The sequence below is a fragment of the Lathamus discolor genome, chromosome 3 (assembly GCF_037157495.1).
Source record: "Lathamus discolor isolate bLatDis1 chromosome 3, bLatDis1.hap1, whole genome shotgun sequence".
Taxonomy (NCBI): Eukaryota; Metazoa; Chordata; class Aves; order Psittaciformes; family Psittacidae; genus Lathamus; species Lathamus discolor.
Genome location: NC_088886.1, coordinates 37,302,322 through 37,316,328, shown reverse-complemented (window position 1 = coordinate 37,316,328; position 14,007 = coordinate 37,302,322). Strand labels below are relative to the sequence as shown.

The following is a 14,007-nucleotide window of genomic DNA, read 5'->3' as shown; positions in this document are numbered from 1 at the left end:
AGCAAACTGCATCTGCTGCAGGATGGTGCTCTGGAAGAAGCTTAAAATGATAATTTTCCTACAGAATTGCCTCTCTGGGGAAGTCTGAGACCCTTTAATTTACTCTGTGTTTCCCAGCTGCTAAGCAGGCAGTAGAACTTTACTGTCTAGTAATACGAGCAAGATCCCCATCTCTGTTACATTCAGGCTAACTCTGCTGCCCTGTGTGGTGTTACTTCAGTTCACCACCATGTAATGGGAAGCAGAATTTGGCCCTGAATTAGCTCATATTAATCTGGTACTAATGTCACTGATTACAACTCACTGTGATGATTTAGACAATAAAACGGAACTCATTGGTAATCCGTTAACATTAATGCAAGCAAAACTGTGAATTAATGTTGGAAAAGAAAAGCTCTGCATTTTCAGCTGCTTTCAATTTTGGCCTAATTAAATTTCTTTAATGCAATCAGAAATTAAAGGGAAGCCTAATAATTAGTCGTTGAGGTGAAGGGAAGTTTGATGTAAAGGCAGCAAGGGCACATGCTGAGCTCTGTGCTTCCAGCTTCAGCTGTGAGTTGGTATTTTAAGGTTGAAGAATGGCAGTTTTATGAATCATAGAATATCATAGAATAGTTAGGGTTGGAAAGGACCTTATGCTCATCTAGTTCCACCCACTCTGCCATGGGCAGGAACACCTTCCACTAGGCCATATCATCCAAGACTCCATCCAACCTGGCCTTGAACACTGCCAGGGGTGGAGCATTTATCACTTCTTTGGGCAACCTGCTCCACTGCCTCACCACCCTTACAGTAAAGAACTTCCTTATATCTAACCTAAACTTCCTCTCTTTAAGTTTGAACCTGTTACCCCTTATCAGTACAGTCCCTAATGAGTCCCTTTCTAGCATCCTCATAGGCCCCTTTTGTATAGTGGAAGGCTGCTGTGAGCTCTCCATGCAGCCTTCTCTTCTCCAGGCTAGTAGTAACAGTGTAGCATGTAGCATTCATTTCCCTTACTAAATAACAGCTTTTGGTCTGGCACAGAGAAGGTAAGTTGTAATAATTTTTCAGTACTTCTGGAATATGATACGATAAACTTATTTCATGTGCTTATTTTGCAAACACTTCTCAAAACTTCACTATTTTGTAGTGCTGGAGCAGGCAAAGAAGCACTGTTTTAAATAAAATATGCATAGATTCTACTATTAATTAGTTTGCCATTTTTAAAGGTTGTATTTCGTCTTCAATGCAGCCTATCCAATGCCATCTTTATAACAGGGTATGAAATATGGCATTCTAATACTTATGTCCCAAATCTATTACATTATCAATACAGACATTCTGTTCAGGTGTATAGAGGCCTACAAGGTAAGGTCCCAGATTTGGGCTATTGCTATGGAACTCACTTTAAAAAGTGTTTGGAAACTTTTTTTTTAAGAATTATGGAGGTGTTCTTTTTTTTTTTTATAATTTTTTGTGAGATGGGATTTCCTTGGAATCACAAAATGTGATTTAATAGTTAATCATTTGCAACCTACTGTCTTTAACTCAAATACAATTGTAACAAAATTTTAAATATTAATTTTCAGGTTTGAGTTTAGTTACTAACCTTTACAGACTGACCAATGTGGGAAACCAATCAGGAAATGTCTCTTAGCTATTCTAGCTATTGGTAATACTCTCTACATGATTACCATAGACAATGTAGTGTTTAATTGTTTTTATTACAATAAAAGAGGCCCAAATTTTAGATAATATTCACAAGGCTCAATTAAGCTAAAGAATGTGGATATTGTTCTTCTAATACACAATTTAAATGTGTTCAGATGTCTGACTACCCTACTCATCTCTTCCCTTAGCTGTTTAATACTGTCTTTAGGTACAATATTTATACATATCTTTTTCTGATGTAGCCTCTTAATTTTTTGTTCTATTTCAATATTTTTTTTAAATCTACAACATCTGGAGTATTGCAGTAGTAACTCTAATGAGTGGATGAGTGATTTTTTTCTCTCCTCTTCATTCTGTTCTAGTTTTCTTAACGATATAACTGGTGGGTCTTACAAAGACACTGTAATTAGTTACTGAATTAGTAATGACCTGTGTCATTTAACACTTAAGGAGACAGTGTAGTTGGAGTGGGCTCTGCAGCTCCGAGGCAGCTTATCCACAGTAATTTTAAGAGTGGTGTGTAATGTCTAGGAGCAATTAATAACATCCTGATGAAGCTCTTCCTTAGACAGTTGTGCCAGCTCATGAATGTTTAAAAAAATTAAAAACTCAATTAAACCTCCCCCCCCAAAAAAAAAAACCCACAAAACAACAAACCAAACAAACTCAAAATGAACTAAACCCCCCCTATTGGACTCTTACAAACACTTTCAGGTTTTGGTTAAGAGCTACTGGAGGCTAGAGGACAGTGTAAATTATCTGGTGCTTAAGCCAAGCACAAAACTAGCACATCATACCCATTTTGTTGCTTGGTGTGCTTAGAAAGCTCATCTGTGTCCTTTGGGAAGAAGGCTGAAGCAGTTTTTTAAACCTACTGATTATCCCAAATGGTGGTGTTGCCTTCTCTGTGGTTCTATCAAGCTGCAGGACTGCCCAGACGCAGCCTGAAGGTGGGTGAAAAGCAAAGCCTTTGCAAAGAATGGCGGAAGTGTATAGTAACTGGTTATGACCGCTATGAGATGCTGTGCTGCCAGGACAAGGCTTGTGGTGCAGGTAAAATGGTTTTATTCATGTGCAGCAGAAATTGTGTGCACCTTCAGGGAAAAAAAATAAATTATTCCCAGCACCATTTTGGACATTTTGGTTTATTCAGGTTGCTAATTTCCTCCTGATTTTTATTCTCTAGTCTTAAATTTCTGTTATTTTTATTTACTATTTTGGTAACAAAGGCAGGTGGCAGGATATCTGCAAGTATCTCCTGCTTTTCTGGGTAGGGAAAATGGGCTGAGAGGAGAGTAGTTATGTCCATGCCTTGGAGAGGATGGAGAGCTGTTAGTCTCATTTTTCCACTCCTTCCAGCAAATATTTGTTCAGTAACAAAAAGCAGTTACAAACAGTCATGAATGCCAGTAGGGTGGATTGACTGGATGATCTCAATTAATATCTGAATTTAGCAGTGTAGTATTTCACAGGACATGAGTGCAGACAAAGAAATTTGCTTTATCTGTAAGGGAGTCACAAGGGCGTATCTCTATGTAATATCTATGCCCCTATATAGTTCTTGCTCCTAAAGCATTTTCCTTTGCCCAGTATGATGATAATACTGTTAATCTGTAAATAATAAAGTATTTACAATATTTACGTTATATCTGAGGGTTTGTGGTGTCTGTTTGTGTGTGTGTTTTGATGCATTATGTGTAAGAGAGGAAAAATAAAGTTGGTGACATTTGTAGCCAACTTTAAGTACGTGTCCCCAGTCAGTAAGATGCTCTCCAGGTAATGCATAATGAGATATCTGAATCTTTTGAATTAATAAATGCTCTTGAAGCAGCCTTTATATAATGACAGAGATAGCTCTCGAGATATCAGAGAGAGAAGATTGATGGGCTATGCAGATGCTTATGCCATTAAAAAGACCTTCAGAAAGAAACAAGTAGACTTCCTAAAAGCGTTGTTTTAAATTAATGCCTGACTTTGAAAGCAAATTGATGCCCCCCCAAGGTAATTGAAAAAGTTAGGAAACAATAGAGGAGGAACAAACTGAGACTTTGTGAGGGACAAAACCCCCAGATAAAGGATGTCATTAAATTCTGGTTCCAGAACACAGATGTTTCTTCTATCTAAGCTGGATTTTTTTTTTATTTTCTTAGTCTTTTTTTTTTTTTTTTTTTTTTCCTGACAGTGCAAATCATGCCTTTGACACAGACAGGACGCAAATTAAGTTCCCAGAATGAGTTTTATATAGGGAAGTGGGTTGCAAGACCTTTCCTATGTACCTGCGCCAGACTCATGTACTATGACATAAGTGGTACGATGGTGTGAAATAGATGGCTGTGAATAAAGCTGCAGCTGTTTGGGTTGGCTTTGTAGTGTCAGGGCTGGACACTCCTGGACTGGTCGCCTTGACTTGGTACTCATCCATGCTTCTTCCAACTCTTTTGGCTGTCAGAGCTCCACTCTGCCACACCTCAGCTATCACTTCGCCCTGCTTCGTTTCAAACCAGATTATCAATTCTAATTCAGGTGGTTTTGTCTGAACAGATAAACCATCCCATCAAGCAATTTCTAAAATATTTTGGCCCTCTTATTGCTTACATTGTGGTTTCATGGCTTTTCTAACAATATAATATGTCAACCCGATGGTATTGGCTCTTCATATAGTTTTATAATTAATGACTGATGACTTATATTCTCACATTCATAAACCTGAATTTTTCTAGTGAACATAGCTGTTAAATACTGCAACTGAGCATGTAATGTTGAGGCAGATTAGAGAGGATACTAATATCAAAATGGTACTGAAATAAACCCCAAAACAACCCTGCCCCTTGGCCTTGAGATTTGGCTATATTTTAATAAATATTCCTATATGTCACTGTTAGCTGTGACATGATTAGTTTCACACTGGTATGACAAGAATATTTCCACTTAATTTTTCTGTGCCAATGCAAGCCCTCATTATGATCAAATTTGGTTTTGGGCAAGTACTTTCATGCAATAAACAAATTCATGTGAACTCATGAGCTATTACATCATAACTACCAATGGAATCAAATATTATTTGGTAGCCAGTATGGCATTTCAATAAATGCAGCTCCACTAAAATGTTTACTTCAGTAGGAAGAGAAGGCTAATAAATAACGGGGCTGGTGCAGTGCTCCCCCACTAAAACTGTCCATCGCTCTTGTGCTAGACCTTCCATGATAACTGTCTGTGAATTCTTTCCACTTTTTGAATTCCTGTCTTTCATCACTTGTGGGCCAAAAGCATTCGCCTACTCAAAGCTGAGGCTTGCTCTGCAACCTTGGAGCTAAGGTGTGTGCTGAAAACCCTGCCTGGCTTGGCAGGTGCCCATTGCTTTCATGATGGAAGCTTCAAGGCTGTAGGTATCCATTGTTTTCTGGTTTTGCAAGGGGGAATAATTTTCTTGGTTCAGGCTGGGATCTGAGAGCATCAGCATATTTCCTAAAATTCTGAGGGTTACATGAGGCAGAGCTCAGTGGAAAGGGAATATCTTCATTTATACTCTATAATTATAGCAGATACACTTTCTGCACTTGATTAAAAAAAAAAAAAAAGAGAGAGAGAGAGAGAAAGCTTTAACTTAGGCTTCAGCAATTGTAAAGCCTTAGTGTGTTTTTTATAGATTTACGAGAGGAGAGGCAATTTGCTACACCAAGAATGCTGCTCTGAGGGGCAGCTGGGAGCATGCTGGAGGCATTGAGGTAGTTTAAGTTCAGGATGCTTAAGGTAGTATCTTGAGAAGTGTGGCAAGGGACCGGTAATGAGTTCTGCTGAGTAATACACACAATAATAATATGAACTATTTGTATACTTATTTTTAAACGCATTTCTTACATCAATGCCAACACCTTCAGGGAATAATTTCATTTCCTATTTAATTTCAGATGTTGCAAATGCCTTAAGGTTGTTATAAATTATGTATAGAACTAAAAGTTACAGTTTCTATTCTTTGCTGGCTATGGATTTCATTTTAAGTTAAACATGCTGTAGATCCACAGTTGACCAGGACATTCGCTTGTTTCATTTGCATGTTTCTTGTCTTGGTGTCTGCAGTCAGCAGCTCTGAAAGGTGTGAAGTCTTTTATGTTTCACTGCAGGGTAATCTGCATGTTAAACAGCTCGTTGTGAAACTGTTCACTTGGGAGAAATTTGAAAATCTGAAAGCATGGAGGCCCAAAGTTGTATATCTAGGCTTTTGCATGTGATATTTTCATGAGTCACTTGTTTGTTTTTTGTATCTAGTACTAATATTATTAGTACCTATATTCTAATTAAAGCCCCAGATTCTGAACTTCCTGGGGATTTATATATATTAGTTTCATTGTCTCTTGATGAATTTAGGGTAATTGTAATTTTCACGGGTGCAGCAAGGCTCACTCAAGTTCAACTTGCTGTTAAGATGTTCAAATAGAAAATTTGTTGTTTACAGACTGTCCTCAGGGGCTTTTTTTTTTCCTTTTAAAAACTTTCTTGTTTTTTACAAGTGATGTAAGGAGAATTAAATCAATATGGGTTTCTCCTGTGTAAACCATGTGCCATTAAATGGATGAATAGAGCTTATATCCTCTGTTCTCATTACCTACCTATTACAGAAGATTTTCAGACATTGCAAAAGGAGCAGTCATATTGCTACTACATATAGCTCTGATTTATATCATTGCTGAAATAGCTGTCAAGACAAGCTGCTAATATCTGTGAGTCAAACAGTTTTGGGACTGGATATTTCCATGTTACTCACTTGCAAGTTAGTATAGGTCCATGCTATAGGATCACTTTGATCCCCTTGAAAGGCTGGAGGTGTGAAATGTTTCTTAGCTCCATCTTTAACTAATTTATGAGTGATTAGTAGACCTTACTTATATTCTGGGATAACAGAAGCATTTTATAAGTGAAGAAAAATAATACATATGTATATATATACACACACACAAAAGAATAGTATTTTAAGTGTGAATTATTAACAAAAGCTGAAAAAGATTCTTAATAGTTGCAATAAATAATGATAAAGCAGTAAATAAAATTATGCCAAGGTCATGGTAATTTATTAAATCCTGTTTGTTATTTTGGTGAGATTAACTTAGGCAAGTTGAGCTAGTGAAGAGTTTGTGCTAGTGAGCATTCATTAAAAATGATTGCAAGGATAATAGAAGTAATCATCATTAGCAATGGCTGTGCTATTACCTCATTAAAAATGTTTTGTTTTTAATGTCTCCTTCAGTCAAAATTGTAGTAGGGATAGTTGATATAATTTGTATCATAATAAAAAATATGGTTCACTTACATTATAGGAACTGAAGCCTTTAGCAGCTGTGGTATATGATCTGAATAGCTTTACTGTAGGTAGGCTTAGATAGTTTAATTAGAAAGGTGGAGTATTTGAACACTGAGGGCAATAAGAGTTATGCTTTTTCAGGATGTGACAGTTAATGATCATAAGATCATTTGCAGCAGCTTGTAATTAAAGACAGGATCTCTATGAGCAAAAAACTGGGGGTGAAAAATTGTTTTCATTTTTAAACAGTGCAAAGCATTTTTGTCAATCAGATTTACATTTTCATTAAAAAAAAAAAGGTTTGGAGGGAGAAATAGATCTATCATTTAGAAACTCTGCCTTCAAGCTGACCTTATCTGTCTATTGCAAGCGTGTCCATGACGGGATGTCTCAGTGTTGCCCTTGCACACCCAACCTTTCTGCTCTAGGTTTCTAGCACAGATCTTGGCATTGCATGGAAATTAATCTGGTATCTGATGACATTCAGTGACCTGTGTGACAGCATCATATTTTGTTGCTTTTTCCAGCAATGTCCTGACAGATGCCTTCTAAACAAACAGTACAATATTGTGAGAGACGATTCTTCTGCTGCTTCCCAGGGTCTGTCCCTGTACCTTAACTACCAATGCCTATCACCTGGCTTCATCCTTCTGTGACACTGTGAGAAACAATGCGGGTACAGAAAGAGATCTGCTACAGGGGGTATGTAGCCTCATTACTACCAGTAGCATTTAAGACCATGTTTAGAAGATGTCTTAATACAGGAAATTCTAATAGTATACATTTTTCTATCTATCTTTTTTCATTTGCACTCTAGAATTGTGTATGTTAGGAAGAAGCAGCACAAGTTTGTAATGGGATACAATCAACTGGTTTCTGGGTGAATTTGCCTGAACTTTTTTCTTTGAGAGATCCAGGTGTAGAGAAGAATACTAGCATTTATAATAGCCAATATTAATTAATACTAGTGAAAAAAATCCAACTTGGGGTTGTATAAATAGCCAAAACAGAAACTGAGAATACTATTTGTCCATTTTGAGGGCAAGGAAAGTGATATTTCCAAAAGGCCCTGGGCTTTATAATAGGGTCATGTTGAGGGTCACCATATGAAGGTTTTTGCTGAGCCGCTCCATAGAGTGACACTATAGAAGCCGGGAGGTCTGAAAACTAAAAGGGTAAGAAAAAATCACTATCATGCAGTGTGATTTTTCTGAAATACTTGGGAAATATGCTACTTTAACTAACCTAGGACTTAAAACTGCTGACTGAGCTGTGCAGAAAATGTGTGAGCCAGGCTATTAAACTATAACCATCTCAAAACAAAGTGTGGTGCTTCAACTAAAGAGCATCTGAAATTTTTTCCATATAGTAAATCACCTTCTTCAGCTGTGAAGTCATTATATAGCTGGTATGTGAGTACGTTATTTGAATTTATGAAAAAGTCCTGGCTTTGTGTATTCCTGAAAGAAAATATAACATCTGAAAAAGCTTTATTAACTTCTTAAAAATTAAGGAGAATTTTAACTTTCTTTTTTCTCTTTAGATTCCTCCATTATGAAATATTAGAATGAGTTCAGTTGCAAAGTAGCAGCTAATACTGTTCTTGGGGAGTGTGTGTGTAGGAAGCATGAAACATTTTCAGTGTTTTCACTGGCCTAGGCAGACCAGCAGCCAAAATGAATTGTCTCCATGAAGGCAAAATCTTGTTTTGTTACTGCCAACCAAGTTCTGTGACTCAAATACTAGATAACCTTGATCAGTAGAGGATCTATCTGGAGTCAAGAAAAAGTCTTCCCACCCCCTTTTATTCTGGCAACCTTGTGTTTCCAGGAGCTCTGGTGCAGAGCAGAATAAAGCTGCTATAAGCAAATACCAAAGCAGTAGTCTTCTGCTGTGACACTTTTTCTGAAGCCATGAGACAGCCATAAGCATTTGCAATGTTTTAAAGATACTTATTTAGAAACAAAGAGGAAAGCTTGAAGATCCAACTTCTCTATTTATAAATACTTAAGAGCACAGATATGATCCTCCTGGCTAATTCTTGTTAAGGATGTAAACAGTAGTTTCTGACCCATGACATGCTACTAGCAGATAATATTGTGTATTCTAAATTAATGAGCCTCTTATATCATTTAAATAAACAGATGCTGTCTGCTAACATAGCTAAGAGCATTTGTTAGTTGTAAATGATTTAGACTACATTCTTCATGGAATACTTTGAATATGTTTGTGGGTTGGAAATAGTCATGTCAATAAAGACAAGCAAGGGGAGCAGCTAATGGAAGAAAGCATAAAGGAAACATTAGAATTTAATGACTTATTAATGGTTCATAAATAAATAAATGAGATCATTATAATAATATCAACAGTTCTAGGGAGTTAAAGGAAGAAAACCGCCAGCACCATGTATCTCGATTAATGATGAAAGCTCTGACACCCACCTCTAAGCACGGTGCTCCCAGAACCCCAGGGGATTTCAGGGCTGGGACTGAGCAGAAGCAGCTCCCTGAGATGTGTTTCATCACCCCATGGCACTGTGCTCCTGCAGCCCAGGCAGACTCGGGGCAGAAGATCTCCAGGTCCTTAGGACTTTGACAGTGTCTGTGCTCATCAATTCTGTGTTTTCCACTCACCTGGCATCTCTCCCTGTTGGTAGTACAAGTAGTGCTGGCAGCACTCGTGGGAAAATGGGGTAATCCCTTCTGCTTCTCAAACCGCTGTCCTGTGGGTGTTTAAACAGGATGCTGAGTGCCCTGGAAGGTCAGAACTTGTCAGCTAAGGACAATTGTTGATCCAGATAGCTCCCTTTGAGCTGAAGGTGTTTATTCCTGAATTACATATTGCAAGAGATGTCCACTGTCAACCAGAATGCCAAGGAAAGCAAAGATTTGGTTTAAAGTTGGCCAGGGAAGCTGTGGCTGCCCCATCCCTGGCAGTGTTCAAGGCCAGGTTGAATGGGGCTTGGAGCAACCTGGTCTAGTAAAAGGTGTCCCTGCCCATGGCAGGGCGGCTGGAACTAGATGATTGCTCCCATCCAACCCAAAGCATTCTGTGATTCTATGATTGGTTTTGTTTATTTTGTTTTTGTTTTCCTACCTGATCCAGTTTGGGGCTTTACAATGCCATAAGGGCAGAAAGCTCTTTCATGTAAACTATTGCAGATGAGTAATATGTCATCATTAAGTTAAGACAGAGGCAAGGACATTTAGGTGCCTCTGCCTGGGAATCTTTTCCTAAAATGGAAACTATTTTTTGTATTGTTACGTTGGATAATTTCACAGTACTGGAAATTCCTCCAAGGCCAACTAAACAGTCTGAAACGTAACTTTGAATTAATTAACCCTCTTTAAGATATACCAGTTGCACAGAAATATACCTCTTTGGGTATTAAAAATGAACCTGCAATATTTGTTTCAGTAGGATACAATTACTTTGATTTTTAGAAACTTTGTACAGCACCAGGTTATTGAGAAAGCTTTGAATACAAAAAAACCCATGACCAATCAAAATGTGTAGGTTGCTTAATGAAGAAAAATTTCCATCTTATATAAATGTGCTTCTTACAGGCCTCCAGCTGATGGTGTGATGCAGTTTGGGATGACTCAGAGCATCTGAGTCACTATGTGGTACTTGACCCATCAGACAGTGAAATGAATGCACTCAGGATTAAATGCCCAGATATTTCCATCAAATCCATCGCTCCTCCCTTTGCCTCCTTTATGAGCTGCCCTTGAACATCAGGTCTCTCTGGTCCTGCATACCCTTCCCTTGTCTTAACTTAAAGTCCCACTGGTGTGAGAAGGGGGTATAAAAGGGCATTGGGGTCCACTTGCCTAAATCCAGTTCCAGCATCTGTGTCTAAATCAAACCTGTCTGTGGGGTATGGTTAATAAAGAGTTTTGTGGCATTGTCTAGGTTTATGGGCATAATTAACATACTTGGCATATGTCTGCTGCTTGATTCCTGGAGAACACATGTGTCTCACCAAATAATAGCTGTTTAATGTCAATTTTCCTGCAGGGTTAAGCATGGTACATGGTGCTCTAGCTTGTGAGTGCAGAGTTTTAATTATATTTATTATTATATTTATTTAGCTCACAACCTGGCCACCTCTTTCCCTAATAAAAAGTGCAATGAGTGTAAATGCATTTAGTCAGATTTAAAGAGGTGTGAGACAAGGGGTATGAAGACTGAGTGGGTGAACCACTGAGCAATTATTGTGAGTGGCTCTGGATGCCATTATTTGAAGATGCCTAAATAAAACTTGTATGTTATAAAAATTTCCAGGTCTGTGTGAAAAATACAGTTTTCCTCAGCGGAGAGCAGCCGCATCCAAGTTGCAAAGCACAGCTCCCAGATCAGCAACCCTTTCTGAGCAGTTTGTATGGTTAATGTGCTGAGTGTGTTATTCCCCTTAGCTCATAACAGAAATGCAGATGAACCCAAACTGAATGGGATTTGGCTCTCTGGTGCTGAGACTGATGTCTGTTAATTCATCTCTGCAAAGTAAAATAAATATAGACAGCAGGGACACTATTTGGTTTGTGATTAATAGGTGAAATCATTACAAAATAACTATCAGTGTGTCACTACACTGAATTTAAATTGCATGCTCTCCAGCCTATGATGCAGTCTACAAGTAAGTCTGACTTAAACATTTTATTATTGTCATAAATTTTAACAAACAATATCTCGTGGTATGCAAGTCAGCAGCTGCTGATAGGGAGGCAAAAAACCTCTGAGATAATTTTTTTTGAATACTAATTATGATTCTGATTTTTTTAAAATACAACACAATGAATTCTCATTATCTACCTGTATGTAATGAAATCTAAACATGCCCTGAGACATGAGACAAGTGTTTGGTTTTTTTTTTTTTTTGTAGCAAAACTCTTGATTTGGTATGATCCACATTTCCTGACAAAGAAGAGCGTGTTGAAAAAGTTAACGTTGTTCTGTATAATGAAAATCCAGCTTGTTGCCAGTGAGAAATTCTCCACTGATGCAACTGTAAATGGGTAATGTATATAACCAGGGAAGTAAGGCTCATCGTAGATTTGAGAATGATGTCTTGTGTATCATACCATAGTAAATTATCTTAGGTACTGCTTGATACTGCAGATGTTACAGCGAGAAAAATTAATGCAATATTTCTTATGAAATAATCAGGGATCTGGCATGGTTCAAGCCTCATTGACAAAATTGCCAACTAAGGTAAAATGATATCATTGATTACTGGCGATGAAGAGGAACAAAACATTTTTTTTTTAAATTTTCATATGCGATTTGCAGAGATTAAAGTTAGATAATTCATATTTAACATTCAAACTGAAAGAAAATAAGAAACCTCTTTAAATCAATTACACAAAATCCATTTGAAGCCTGTAATAAATTTCAGATGACTTCCCAGTGAAAATAATTTTGGAACTATTTTATATGAACAAGTGTACAGGCTGGATAGAAGACCTACCTGCATATTATCTGGACTGGGAGGCTGAATAAGATGGTTCAGCTCATTTTATGTGAATTTCCATTTAAAAATATATGTGCCCTAAGGAGAGCTGGACTTGTGTTGCTCTGGTTATCATAGAAAGTGTCTGACAGGAATATTCCTGTTTTTCTGCTTAATTACTGGGTCTAGCTACTTTTGATGGAAATCTGAACTAAAACAATCATAACTATATCTCAGTAAAAGAATGCATTCTTGGAAAAACCCCTAAATGCAGCTTGTTTTTTTGTTGTTTTTTGGGGGGGGGGTGTTTTTGCGGGTTTGTTTGTTTGGTTTTTTGTTTTGTTTTTTTGTTTGTTTTTGTTTGGCTTTTTGTTTGTTTTTTCTTTGTTGTTGTTTTGGTGTGTTTTTTTTTTTTTTTTTTTGTTTTTTTGTTTTCCTGTGGAGGATAACTCTTCATCATAAAATGTTAGAAGTGTTTTTGTTTGTTTTTTTTTTTGGTTGGTGTGGTTCTTTTTTTTTTTTTTTTTAATTTTTATCAGAATTTTCTTATTTTCACTTTTTTTTCAGGTTTATGAAAGGTTAGATGAAATGTATGTTTGTCCAGCTTTAATAATCATGAAGGCTGCATAATACAACCAATTCTGAGGCAAACTCTCTATCTTTTTAAAAGGCAGGTTAGGTTTTGCAAGGCAATGTTTTGATCCTGTCATCATCAAAATTATTTGTCAAAACATACAAGGCAATCATGAGGTGAGTCTGGCATTATTCCTTTCAGGTCATCACTGAAAGATCAAGGCTACAGCTAGAAGTCTATAGCAAAAAAACTCAAACAGTTGGGTAGCAAATTTCTTGCATGTATCTCTTGAAGAAAGTGTGACACTAGTTCATGGTTAAAGAAAGTCAATCTTTTCAAGTTGTGGTGTCATATCAGGTTTGCCTATCACATTATGCTATGTTATGTCACATAATCTAACATGACAGCTCAGCTTCACATGTCACAGCATGATGTCACTCTTGGGATAGCTAAAAAAACATTTTTTTTGTAAGCAAAGTTTGGAAAACACTGATTTGAGAGAGGCAGTAGGAAAGTGTGTGCAATGAAGGAAAAAGAAAACCCAAAGAAACTTTGCTTGAATAAAATTTTAATATCAGGATGTAGGCTTAAAAATATTTTTTTTTATTTAACTCTTCTTTTTCTTTTTATTATCACCTATCAAAAGGGGTTACACCTTCTGAATTCAGACTTGAGATCTGTAAGGACAGAACTACTGTCTGTTTGAATGCTGATGACAGGTAATGAAAGGAGACTTAGATGTCAATGTTTGGCAAATGGAAGGAAAGTTTGCAGAGGTGCTTTGTAAAGCTGGAGTGGTTTTGTGGTGGAAGTAAAGAATAGAAACTTCAGAAGCCTCAGCTTGAACTCTTTGGGCATTATATCCCTGTAAACTTTCATTACTTTTCTACTGAACCTCAAAATTTTACAATATATCACTGGAACACTAATGTTGAGGAAAATTGCCTGAATAATCGTAATCATGTACAATTACATTAAATACACGGATACAGCTGGAAGTTTTATTTTCTTTTTCTGTTTCTTAGGATTTTA

At 37.1% G+C, this 14,007-nt stretch overlaps 1 long non-coding RNA gene across 3 annotated transcripts in view; it reads left to right on the top strand.

Moving 5' to 3' along the window:
* Positions 1–804: 804 nt before the first annotated feature.
* LOC136010933 (uncharacterized) overlaps positions 805–14,007 on the top strand; it is a 38,489-nt gene continuing 25,286 nt past the window's right edge. For all 3 annotated transcript variants that reach the window (XR_010611085.1, XR_010611083.1, XR_010611084.1), the window contains exons 1-2: positions 805–1,031; positions 7,477–7,651. This is a non-coding gene — a long non-coding RNA (uncharacterized LOC136010933). The remainder of the gene's footprint in view (positions 1,032–7,476; positions 7,652–14,007) is intronic.